Genomic DNA, 13,825 nt, shown 5'->3' with positions numbered 1-13,825 from the left:
AACTCTCATCAGCCTTCGTATCCACCAGAGGTTGAAAATGCTCGGAGAATGTGCCTGTCCTGCAGACTTATCAATGCGAGAACTGAAAAGTTGGGGTTGGGAATCAAACTCAAAATCAGTTATAAACAGTGGCATGGAACCGACAATAGTTTAGAGACTGAGTACATGGAACATCCACATCCACATCTACATCAATACTCTGCAAGCCACCTTGAGGTGGTACATCCCATTGTATTAGTTATTAGGGCTTCTTCCTGTTCCATCCACGTTCGGAGTGTGGGAAGAATGATTGAATTCCTTTGAGTGTGAAGTGATTATTCTAATCTTATCCTTACAATCCCTGTGTGGACAATATGTAGGGGGGTGTAGTATATTCATCAAAAAATCATTTAAAGCTGGTTATTGAAACTTTGTTAATAGACTTTCTCGGGATAGTTTACGTCTATCATCAGACTCTTCCAGTTCAGTTCCTTCAGTATCTCTGTGACACTCTGCCACAGGTTAAACGAACCTGTGCCCGTTTGTGATGCCCTTCTCTGTATACGTTCAGTATCCCCTGTTAGTTCTATCTGGTACATGTCCCACACACTTGAGCAATATTCTAGAACCAGTCGCACAAATTGATTAGTAAGCAATCTCCTTTATAGACTACTTGCACTTCCCCAGTATTCTATCAATGAAAACCGAAGCCTACCACCTACATCTACATCTATGTGATTACTCTGCTATTCACAATAAAGTGCCCGGCAGAGGGTTCAGTGAACCACCTTCAAGCTGTCTCTCTACTGTTCCACTCTCGAATGACACGCGGGGAAAAACAAACGCTTAAATTTTTCTGTGTGTGCCCTGATTTCTCTTATTTTATCATGATGATCATTTCTCCCTATGTAGGTAGGTGCCAACAAAATGTTTTCAAAATCTGAGGAGAAAATTGGTGATTGAAATTTCACGAGAAGATCCCGTCGAAACGAAAAACGCCTTTGTTTTGATGATTGCCACTCCAATTCATGTATCGTGTCTGTGACACTATCTCCCCTATTTTGCGATAATACAAAACGAGCTGCCCTTCTTTGTACTTTTTCGATGCCATCCGTCAGTCCCACCTGATGCGGATCCCACTCCACACAGCGGTACTCCAGAATAGGGCGGACAAGCGTGGTGTAAGCAGTCTCTCTAGTAGATCTGTTGCACCTTCTAAGAGTTCTGCCAATGAACCGCTCTACCGACAACATTATCTATGTGATCACTCCAATTTAGTGTATTTGCCATTGTAATCCCTAAGTATTTAGTTGAATTTACAGCCTTCAGATTTCTGTGACTTATCACGTATTCGAAATTTAGCAGATTTCTTTTAGTACTCATGTGGATAACTTCACACTTTTCTTTATTTAGGGTCAATTGCCACTTTTTGCACCATACAGATATCTTCTCTAAATCATTTTGCAATTCGTTTTGATCATCTGATGACTTTACAAGACAGTAAATGACAGCATCATCTGCAAACAGTCTAAGACGGCTACTCAGATTGTGTCCTATGTCGTTAATATAGATCAGGAACAATAGAGGGCCTAAAACACTTCCTTGGGGAACGCTGCATCTTTCTGACAGGGAATCACGGATCCAGTCACACAACTGAGGCGATACTCCGTAGGCACGCAGTTTGTTTAGAAGACGCTTGTGAGGAACGGTGTCAAAAGCCTTCTGGAAATCTAAAAATATGGAATCAATTTGACATCCCCTGTTTAAAGCACTGATTACTGCACGAGTATAAAGAGCTAGTTGTGTTTCACAAGAACGATATTTTCTGAATCCGTGCTGACTATGTGTCAATAAATCGTTTTCTTCAAGGTACCACATAATGTTCGAATACAATATATGTTCCAAAACCGTACTGCAAGCAAATTGATGTTAGTGATATAGGCCTGTGATTCAGCGGATTACTCCTATTTCCCTTTTCGAGTATTGTGTGACTTGAGCAATTTTCCAGTCTTTAGGTATGGATCTTTCTGTGAGCATTTGTATACAATTACTAAATATGGAGTTGTTGTATCAGCGTACCCTGAGAGGGACCTGACTGGTATACAATCTGGACCGGGGCCTTGCCTTTCTTTATTAAGTGATTTAAGCTGCTTCGTTACTCCGAGGATATCTGCTTCTACGTTTCTCATCTTGGCGGTTGTTCTTGATTGGGATTCAGGAATATTTACTTCGTCTTCTTTGGTGAAGGAGTTCGGAAAACCGTGTTTAATAACTCTGCTTTGATGGCACTGTCATGAGCGACTTCACCATTGTTATCGCGCAGTGAAGGTATTGATTGCGTCTTGCCACTGGTGTGCTTTATGTAAGACCGGAATCTCTTTGGGTTTTCTGCCAGATTTTGAGACAGAATTTTGTTGTCGAAATTATTAAAAGCATCTCACATTTAAGTGCACGCCATATTTCAAACTTCTGTAAAACTTTGCCAATCTTGGGGGATTTTGTGTTCTTTTAAATTTGGCATGCTTTTTCCGCTGCTTCTGCAACAGCGATCTGACCCGTTTTGTGTACCGTGGGGGATCAGTACCATCACTTATTAATTTATGTGGTATATATCAATTGCTGTCGATACTATCTCTTTGGAAACATTCTACAACTTTTCTACACTTACATGATCAGATCGGAAGGAGTGAAGACTGTCTCTTAAAAAGGCGTCAAGAGCATTTTTACCAGCTTTTTAAAATAGATATACTTTGCGTTTCTTTTTGATGGTTGTGGGTGTTACGGTATTCAGCCTAGCAGCAACTGCTTTGTGGTCGCTAATCCCTGTATTCGTCACAATACTCACTATTTGTCCAGGATTATTTGTTGCTAAAAGGTCAAGTATGCTTTCGCAATCATTTACGCTTCGAGTGGGCTCGTGGACTAATTGTTCAAAATAATTTTCTGAGAAAGCATTCAGTACAATTTCGGATGACTTTTACGCCTGCTGCCAGCTTTAGACGTATAATTTTTCCAGCATATCGAGGGTAAATTAAAGTCACCACCGACTATTCTACTTCAATATCGCTACAAGGCAAACTACTTCTGACAGCAATAAATACTCCACCACCAACTGTATTTAATCTATCCTTTCTGAACACTGTTAGATCGTTTGAAAAAATTTTGACTGAACTTATTTCGGCTGTAGCCAGCTCTCTGTGCCTACAACTATTTTAGCTTCAATGCTTTGCATTAGTGCTTGGAGCTCTGGTTCTTTCCCAACACAGCTACAACAATTTACAACTACAATACCAATCGTTTCTACAACTACCTTACTGTGTTTTACCTGCCCACTTTTAGACGGACGTCCCTTCTGTGGTTCCCTGAGACCCTCTAACTTAACAAACCGCCCAGTCCCTTCCACACAGCCCCCTCTACCCGTGTAGCCGCCTCCTGTGTGTAGTGGACTCCTGACCTATTAAGCGGAACCCGGAAACCCACCACCTGATGGCGCACATCAAGGAATCTGCACCAAATCTGAGCCTCTGATTCAGACCCTCCACTCGGCTCTGCACAAAAGGACCACAGTCGGTTCTATCGACGATGCTGCAGACAGTGAGCACGGCCTTAATCTCGGAAGCAAGACTGGCAGTCTTCAGTGTTTCCGCTAGCTGCCTGAAACCAGACAGAATCTGCTCCGATCCAAAGTGACACACGTCATTGGTACCGACATGAGCCACCACCTACAGTTGGCTGCACCCTGTACTCTTCATGGCATCCAGAAGCACCCTTTCCACATCCGGAATGACTTCCCCCGGAATGCGCACACAGAGTGCACACTGGTTTCCTTCCCCTTCTTGGCAGCCGTGTTCCTAAGGAGCCCCATTACGTGCCTAACGTTGGAGATCTCAACTACCAGCAGACCCACCCTCTGTGAATGCCCAGACCTTGCGGGCCCGAGAAACTTCCTCTGGAACAGGGTGGACGACTGCATCCAGCTCAGAGACATCGTCAGCCACAGATAATGCCCGAAACTTATTCGTCAAACGAACCGGGGAGGCCCTACGATCGGCCCCTCAGAAAGTTTTTCGCTGCCTGCCAGACTTTGGGATGATCTCCCACTCGACCGGATGATCTCCCACTCGACCACAGGTGAGGGGTCAACCTCAGTGCAGGCAGTACCTGGGGCAGCCACAGCAGTGGACCGATCGGAGGACACGCGGGACGTGCTCGACGTCCCTCGCATCCCCGCGTTCGATCCGACACAGTGATGCCCCTCGGCAGCAGCCTCAAGCTGTGTGACGGAAGCCGAAGCAGCCTGGAGCTGTGAGCGAAGGGTCGCCAACTCGGCTTGCATCTGTACACAGCAATCACAGTTCCTATCCATTACTGCAGTCGCTCCTATTTGAAGTTCGTAAAAATATGTAACAAGTGAACGGTGTACTCGCCTTATTTGTAGCAGGAACTTGTGGTGCTGCTCTTGCTGATGGACTAACCGACAGTGAGCTGTTCTAACCAAACATACAAGAGCCTGTATGATACGAGGGTCGATAAAAACGGTGGTACTGTACGCTACACTGTTACTCAAATAAAAGGTTGTGCCGAGTAAACACTCAAACACACAAGAAAATTACAAAAATAAGCTAGTAACTTCTGAGATAACTGAAAATAAGTCACTCCTGTTCGAAGCTCGTAAAAATATGTAAAAAGCAAACGGTGTACTCGCCTGCTTTTCCCAAAACTGTGCCTATGTGATCATTCCATTTCATATCCCTACACCCAGGTTTTGCCTGAGTTGGGCGATTCGTACAGTGACTCATTGTTATTATTAGTCATAGGGTACTACGTTTTTTCATTTTGTGAAGTGCACAATTTTACATTTCTGAACATTTAAAGCAAGTTGCCAATCTCTGGACCACACTGAAGTGTTATGAAGATCTGACTGAAAGGTTATGCAGCTTATTTCAGACAGTACTTCGTTACAGATAATTGCTTCATCTGCAAGAAACCTGAGGTTACTATTAATATTGTCTGCAAGGTCATTAATATACAACATGAACAGCAAGGGTCCCTACACACTTCTCTGCGGTACACCAGAAGTTACTTCTACATCTGATGATGGAGCTCCATCCAAGATAACATGCTGTCTCGTCCCTACCAAAATGCTACAATCCAGTCACTAATTTCACTTGATACCCCACACAATTGTGCTCTTAACAATAAATGTAAGTTAAGTGCGGTACTGAGTCAAATGCTTTTTGGAAATCGAGAAATACTGCATCTACCTGGTTGCCTCGATACATAGCTTTCAGTACACCATATGAGAAAAGTGCTAGTTGGATTTCACACGATCGGTGTTTTCGAAATTCTGTGTGAGGTACCACATTATGTTTGATCTTTGAATATGTTCTAAGATTTTACAACAAATCAGTGTCAAGGATATTGGGCAGTAGTTTTAAGGATCACTTCTACTACCTTTGTTGTGGACGGGTGTGAACTGTGGCTTTTTCTGAGAACTGGAAACAACTTTTTGTTAGAGGGGTCTACGATAGATTATCGTTAGGACAGAGGCAGATTCAGTATATGATCTGATTGGGCCCTGGAGCTTTGTTCAGTTTTAATGATTTCAACTGTTCCTCAACACCACTGACACTAATACCAATTTCAGTCATCTTTTCAGAGATACGAGGATTACACTGGGGCGATACTCCTGTGTTTTCTTTGTAAAGGAGCATTTGAAAAAGGAGTTACCATATTTACTCGAATCTAAGCCGCACTTCTTTCCTGGTTTTTGTAATCCAAAAAACCGCCTGCGGCTTAGAATCGAGTGCGAAGTAAGCGGAAGTTCTGAAAAATGTTGATAGGTGTCGCCACAACTAACGTCTGCCGTCAAATATATGTCGCGCTACACAGGTGTGCTTTGCAGGCACAATGATAAATACTGGCGCCAAAACCTCTGCATCAGTAAATAAGTTAAAAGGGACAAGAATATAAACATTATGGCATGTATTCTTTCATGTATGCTGCTATTTCTTTTAAATCCTGTCTGCCTAATAAACTACGAAACTAGAACAGCAAACGCAGATGAATATACGTATCATGTCATGTTTATATTCGTATTATTCTTATGCTGAATAGTGATACAGTCAGAAACTAAACACGGCAACTGACTAGATTTTTAAATCTAAGATGACCCTAATTTCTGTCCAGAATGTAATGTACTAAAGAGTCGTCTGCAAAGATTTTCAAACGGAGAAAAATTTTCGCTAAACTCTCGTTCAGAACATCTTCTATCATACGCAGTCTATTATTTGGTTCTTGTTGATCGTTATCAAAGAAAGGAGCAATTTAAGTAACAACAAATAGCAGACTCTCGCCATTGTTTCGCTTATGAGAGAATCCCTCTTTTTTTTTAAAATAAAGGCCGCGGTAGCGCGCACAACGAGCGGCGACAGGTCATAAACACGCATTATCAGAATGTAACAAACAATGCATGGCGCAGTATAATAATGCATTTTCAGCTTAGAGTGACGTAAACACCTGTAACAAAGAGAATGGCACTTATCAGATCAAAGCAAAATAAGCAGTCAATTCAAACCAGACGAAGCACATGAAAAAGGAAGGGTACCCATATAAATACGGATGGAGCGCCTGACACATAGCAATGGCTACCTGGTAAAGCTTAACTGTTAAGCTTACGACTCGAACCAAACTACTGTAGCTGTATCTTCATCCGTTCGACCTCAATTGTGTTTCACGTTACAATGGACCAACTGTTTTTCAATGTGGAGGGGCGGTCTAAAACTTTTCTCTCACCTTGAATTTTGAGTCTCAAATTTCAGGAGCGGCTTAGATTCGGGAAATTTTTTTTTCCTTGATTTCGAGTCTCATTTTTCGGGTGCGGCTTAGATTCGAGTGCGGCTTAGATTCAAGTAAATACGGTAATCATTTCAGCTTTTGCTTTTCTACTCTCAATTTCTGATCATGTCTCATTCACCAGGGCAGGACACTAACATTTGTGCCACAAACAGCATTTACATACGACTAGAATTTGTTTGGGTTTTGTGAAAAATCACTTGACAATATTCTGCTACAGTGGTCATTGAAGGCGCTGCGCATTACTCTCTTGACAGCCAAAAGCGTCTTATTAAGCATCTCAGTACAATTTGCATCACCTGAAGAAGTCAGCTGGGTTGGTGCTTGAAATATTGTGTGTGAAATGGAAACAACAAACCGGCTGCACACCCAGAAGCACACCATTAGTCAGCTCTTATTGAAATGAATTCTTTTCATTGTTGTAAGGTTTATATTTTTTAAGTAGGCAGATTCTACTTTTATAGAACATCATTGTAGTTCGTGCAGTCCTTGCTAAGACATTTCTTTTACATCTTAATTCTTTATTAATCCTGTTTCTGAGATACCAAAATTATTCTCGTGTCAAAGTTGACCTTTCAGCCACATTGCATGCTCACCTGCTGCACACACTGTTAGCTTAATTTTAATATTTGTTCTTGTCATATTGTAACCATCATAGTAAGAAGTTGATTTCTACACAATTGGAAAATATTTTATTCCATTCCACTCTATCAGACATCTTTCCAAATCTGTGAATCTAATGTTCTGTCCATTTTTATTCAAACTTTGCTGTCTGTTTTTAATTGCTGTGCAAAAATTATTTCTGGAGTGCTCCTACTTCTCCTGTTAGGAAAGTTTGCCTCTCCTATTAGCAAAATTGCCCTCTTCTAAATCATTTCTATGTATCGTTCAATTATATTCTTCAGTAAAGCAATGATGACAATATTTTTTATGAATGTGGTGCTAGACTGATCTCTGTACTCTTCTTCTCTTCAGAATTTCTGTAACTACGAGGGGTGCCAAAAAAAAATTAAAAGCTATATTTTTCCAAATTGTCTATGAAACAATCTTATCCCCTTCAAAATACTCCCTATTACAGCTAATACATTTGTCCCACTGGCGCTTTCACTGTTTGAAACATTTTTTGTAGTCATCTTTAGAAATGACTGACAACTCCTCCCTGATTTTTCTTCCCCCCGCCGCCCCTCGATTTCTTCAGTGTTGTCAAATTGGTGTCCTTTCGTGTCCCGTTTCGTGCATGGAAATAAGAAAAAGTGACACGGAGCCAGGTCAGGTGAATAAAACGTTCGTGGGGCAGCAACAACTGCTCTAATTCATCATACGGTCTCATTTCTGTTGCATCCCTGGTGCAACAGCCAGTTCATCGTAAGAAGTATGTCCTTCATTGAGACAGAAATAAGTACATTATACTGACATTTCAGCAGATTACTGATGCAGAACATTGTAGAAAAGATGGTACAATTTTATTGAATGTAATCTCAAGCTAGAAACGGAGACGTCAAAAAATTAATTCATCTCCAGCGGGTATAACAGTTTGTACCCTAGCTCTGTTACAAAAAAGTCGTAGGTCGGGGTGGGCAAGAATTCTGCACACGTGCAGAGCAATGGCACCTGACTCCACGCGTCCCCCATTACCGCACCTCGCTGTCTGACCAGTTGAAGGGGGAAGAGGGGAAGTCTGATCACACCACATTAGGTGGCAATGCAGTCGCGCAAGAAATGTCAAATGTGTTGTGTGCTGCTCAGTTTTGTATTTAACAAAAAAATGTTGTAAACAAAATAAATTTTCATTATTATGTAATTATGTATGGTGCACTTTAGACTATAAAATTTATATCGGGCACATGGTATTGGTGTACGGGCAGATGCAGATAAATTCATAGATTTTTGCCACTCAGGGTGCCGTGCAGTAATGACTTCATTAGTTTCGTAATCAAAACGAGCCCTTCACACACACGTGCCGATCAGAACATTGTATCACATTTGCAGTCTCACACGGGGAAGGCCTCGGATACTGCCAACCGATTCGGCTCAGATTTGGCAGGTCGCTTGTGTACAACCTAAAACGAAGGAATCTAAGATATTTTGGGTCAACACCCCCGCAATTTTGAGAAAATCGCCCCTAAAGGTTATGATGAGCAATCGACTCAAAATTGGCAGGATCGATACATAATTGTAAGTAGAGCATTTTTCATCATCTGGTATGGGGGTACGAAAATGCATACTTTTCCAGATATCGAGGTAAGAAACTTTTACAACTGCTGCTTCTGTACCCACACGGTAAACGCTTTTCGCCGACAGCACCGATAGCCCAATAGCAAAGGTAACTGGCTGGGACTTGGAGAACCCGGGTTCGAATCTCGAAGAAACCTAGCGGATGATGTTCTTTTCGTTTGTATTTTTCCATATCTCAATTAATAGGGATAGGAGGGTTAATAAGGTAAGTATTATTATCATTCCTTATTAATTTACTTACCTTATTAACCCTCCTATCCCTATCAATTGAGATATGGAAAAATACAAACGAAAAGAATAACATCCGCTACGTTTCTTCGAGATTCAAACCCAGGTTTTCCGATTCCTAGCCAGTTACCTTGGCCATTGCGCTATCAGCGCTGTCGGCGAAAAGCGTTTACCATGTGGGTACAGAAGCGGTAGTTGTAAAAGTTTCTTACCTCAATTTCTGGAAAAATATGCATTTTCGTACCCCATACCTGATGATGAAAAATGCTGTATTTACAATTATGTATCAGTCCTGCCAATTTTGAGTCGATTGCTCATCATAATCTTTAGGGGCGATTTTCTCAGAATTGTGGGGGTGTTGACCCAAAATATCTTAGAGTCCTTCGTTTTAGGTTGTACACAAGTGACCTGCCAAATTGGAGCCGAATCGGTTGGGTGTATCCGAGGCCTTCGCCTTGTCAGTATGAAGATGTGGAAACTCTTCCCAAGGTAAACAGTAGAATTCTTGGGCAGTTTTAACATGAAAGAACTTAGGTTTAAACAGGAATTGCATCGCAGATCAGTCAGTTCAAGCTGCACTGAAAAACAGATGTAAGACTGGCTATGTTCTCAAAAAAATTTAGAAAACCCTTCTTCTAAGTCTTTCAACGCATAATGAATTCTTCAAAATTTGTGTTTCCCTTAAAGCCATTTAGCTTAGGGAAATGGACCATGTTTTTTGTCAAAAGTTGGCCCTTCCACAGAGAGATTTTCTTTCTAAATGCACTCCCAGTAAATCGGAAATAAGTTATTTCCCACCTTGCAGCATCTTGCTGTGGGTAGTCAGGTCCACTTAAAATTAAAGGTGTGCAGTCCATTCCTTCCAGATGTTGTTGTTCTTGTTCCAGCTATTATTTTGAACTTAGAAATTAAACAGCAGCAGGTCTTAAATTTAAAAATCACTCCAGAGGTGCCCTTTGAGTTAACTGACGTACTTTGCAGTAATATCTGACATTTCTGTACTCTCCTGTCCGGCCCCGGTAGCCGAGTGGTTAGCATGACAGCTGTCAATCCTAAGGGCCCGGGTACGATTCCCGGCTAGGTCGGAGATTTTCTTCGCGCAGAGACTAGGTGTCGTGTTGTCCTAATCATCATCGTTTCATCTCCATCGACGCGCCAGTCGCCAAAGTGGCATCAAATCGAAAGACTTGCACCAGGCGAACGGTCTACCTGACGGCAAGTGCTAGTCACACGACATCTATTTGTACCCTCCGTTCAGTTCCATCAAAAACTGTTGTAACTAATGGTGTAAAAATGTGTGCAACTCCACAAATTTACTATTTGTGCCACGAATTTCAGCAAGTGCTCCGTGCTAGCAAATTTACACAAAGTACTTCTTGATGTACACAGTCGTGAATCTCATACACATCTGTTGATCATCGTAAATTTTTGTTCTTCCATCGACAAGTAAACATCTTAATTTTTATGGATGTTTTTGAAGTATTGTTCTGTAGCAAATTTGCAGTACCTGTCGATAGTGCAACTGCATAATGAATATTAATAATTCTAACCCTTCTTTTTGAAAAATACTTGCGATACCCATTTGTTTTGAAAGATTTGTGACTGTAGATGGCTAGACTACCTCTCTTTGTGCAAACTGCCAGAGGACCTTTGAGCTTCCTTTATACCACAAGCAAATAGTGGAAGTTAAACGGTACTGCCACTACGATTCTGCTGAACTAAAAAAAGTTGTGGCGTCCAGAAAATGTCGGGAGAAACGGGGTCACGTCGCACGGCTAAGTGAAATGTCACACTGTACCGAATAGCTCTTTAAGAAGAACTGACCAAAGCTGAGAGAAAGTTAGCAGAGCCGAGACCGGCCGAGGCTCAGACTGCACGCTCGCAGCACATTTTGTGTGACATTGCACTGCAACCGGTAGCACCCGTATAATCTCTGATTTACTGGGCCTGTGAAGGAGGCGTTCAGCCAGCAAATATGTACATCACGTGTCTTGTCAAAACAGACTGTATGCTGAGGCCCCATGTAGTCTACAGTGTATGTAAGGTTTTATTGTGACTCGTGTACCTTATGTTCTGCTGTTAGTGGAAATGAGACACCGAATTCGAACATTGATTCCAACCGATAGATGATAGATAATTACTACCTCATGGCTATAGCTGTTACTATGTAAAGTGATCTAAATGTAAAAAATGGTAATAAATTAAAGTTCATTATAGTTAGCCACAATTTTGAATGCCGAAATTTGGTTTGAGTAAATTTAGATGGCAGAATAAAATGTTCGCCAGCTCCAGTAACTAGCAAAAGTTAATTTTGGTAAAGGATTATAATGACTTTAAAATCACACAAATATCGTGTTTGAAAGACAAAGCAGCAAGCTGATAAAATTTACCTGCACTAACTTACACGTAAAAGGTGTATGACATGAACTCAAAAAATATTAGTTAGGAAAGTGATTAAGTTAGTTACCACAATGACCGTCAGTAATAATGAATGACTAGCAACACTTCATGAAAACCATACTGTGTTACATAATGCACAATAATACTATCAGTCTGAAAATATGCTTAATCGTGACAAAAACTGACTGTTACTTTTTACTTTTTGCTCTGCAAATGATTGCTTTTCAGGTTAATGCAGTAAAAACTTTCATTCGTGGCAACGACCGTGTACAGTACTGATGTTACATAGATGTATGCTCATAATACCATTTACAAATTACTACCCAATTTTTAAAAACTACTTTGACAACTAGACAGCCAGCAAGTTTTTGTCACAGAACGTGAAACTCTTTTAAATCACTTTTAATTTAAACTGATTATATTCAGTGCAATATTGTTTGAACCACTGTAGTTAACTATTGCCTCTGAGCACCACATAAGTACTTACGTGCAAAAGAAGTTGACCTTAGCGCGGTGCTGATGGGGGTGACCGTAAAGGTATTTCCCGTTTACAGTCGCCTTCACCAGCCACCACACCGAGTGTCAATTTTGTTCCTGTGGAAAGTACTTGATTGAAAATCAACTAGATTTGGCTTCCTTCTGTAACAAAACTGTCATTACGCGGTGGGGCGAAAATTTTCAACATTGAAAAGAGATTATTTGATTTAAACAAAAAACTTCAAAAATTTGTTGTTATTCTTGTGTTCCGTAGACAGCGAGAAACGTGTGATCGTGTGGGTGTTTGTTAATGACCTCATTGGCCTCCACCACTCAAAGAATTACTTTGAGACAAATGCAAATATTTACTGGTAGAACAGTTTCCAAAACATTACACTTTAGTAATTAGTTCTGCAGTGCCACTATATATTTCAGTTGATTTCTTATACGTACCTTAGTTCGGTATAACTCAGAGTGATCTGCTTCCTGCTGCTGCTGCTGAAATAGTTGTTTCCTCGGTCCATTTCGTCTGCTTACTGGATCTAGTTACATGAATTCCATGAAATAATCCAGGTACCAAGTCGTTCTTATAGTGGTTTATTTATGACAAGCCGCACCATTTCTTCTTAGTGGGAGCCCACTCCACACAACAGGCTACATAGTCACAATACTGTATTACAACAAATACATTATTGCACAGATGTGCAACACAGTGGTTGCATCTCAAAACTGTCTCCAACTGACCATTCTTGAGTCTCTTGCTCCTCCTATTTATACATTTGTTAACAATCAAGTCAACAAAACTACAGTGTAAATTTATTAAATTAACAATTATAAGTTTAACATTTTTATGAGTAACTATCCACACCTTGCATATTTTATGCTGAAGCTGGTGTATACAATAAAAAAGACTTTTTCATAGGATATACATCATATTATATAAAATACTGAAAGTTAACAATGCTAACCCAAATTTTCTTAATTATGGCTTCATTTGTAAATGCAAAATATTGTGAACATATATTGGACAAGAGTGACCTAGTAGTAACCAAATGGAATAATTAATTTTATGAGATTTAGTGTATTACGGGAAATCACTTATTAGGTACTATTGGAATTACAGAACTTTCAAAACATGAATGTAAAACAAAAGGGTTGTTTTATTTCACTTCGAATATTTCTTTCACTTGTGACTTTCTTGGAATTTATGGTGAACGGATAGGACTCTGCTAATACTTAACAACTCAGGTCAGTGAAGTTTCTCTTGACAAATTTGTTGATTAGGAGTTAATTCTGCTTCCATTGTGCAGTCAGTGTAAGCTGTGCTGATCCACTTGCTCTTGTCACTGGGCTCTTGTAAAGGCAGCATCCTGTGTTTATGTTTAGTTGTTGTCATAACTAAGTTGTACACACTTTAATATATAAGAGGAACACTGTCACTAATTTATAAAACAAATGCATGCACAGTAACACTTATTGATCAAGTTAGGAACAAGCTGTTTCGTACTAAAAGTGATAGAGCTATCGCATTTAGCTATGGTCAACTCTCTAATGTTCCATTTCCCAGACAGTGAGCTGTCGACAGTTCGAGTCCTGACTATTGCGTGGCACGTGTAGGTAAACAAATACCAGAAATGGGATTGTTGGGCGA

At 40.6% G+C, this 13,825-nt stretch overlaps 1 protein-coding gene across 1 annotated transcript in view; it reads left to right on the top strand.

Moving 5' to 3' along the window:
- LOC124720210 overlaps window positions 1–13,825 on the top strand; it is a 278,016-nt gene that overhangs the window by 178,805 nt on the left and 85,386 nt on the right. The gene's annotated exons all lie outside the window — the stretch shown is intronic.

Source organism: Schistocerca piceifrons, chromosome 11, assembly GCF_021461385.2.
Source record: "Schistocerca piceifrons isolate TAMUIC-IGC-003096 chromosome 11, iqSchPice1.1, whole genome shotgun sequence".
Taxonomy (NCBI): Eukaryota; Metazoa; Arthropoda; class Insecta; order Orthoptera; family Acrididae; genus Schistocerca; species Schistocerca piceifrons.
The sequence above is the reverse complement of the archived record's forward strand: the minus strand, read 5'-3'. Positions and strand labels throughout refer to the sequence as shown.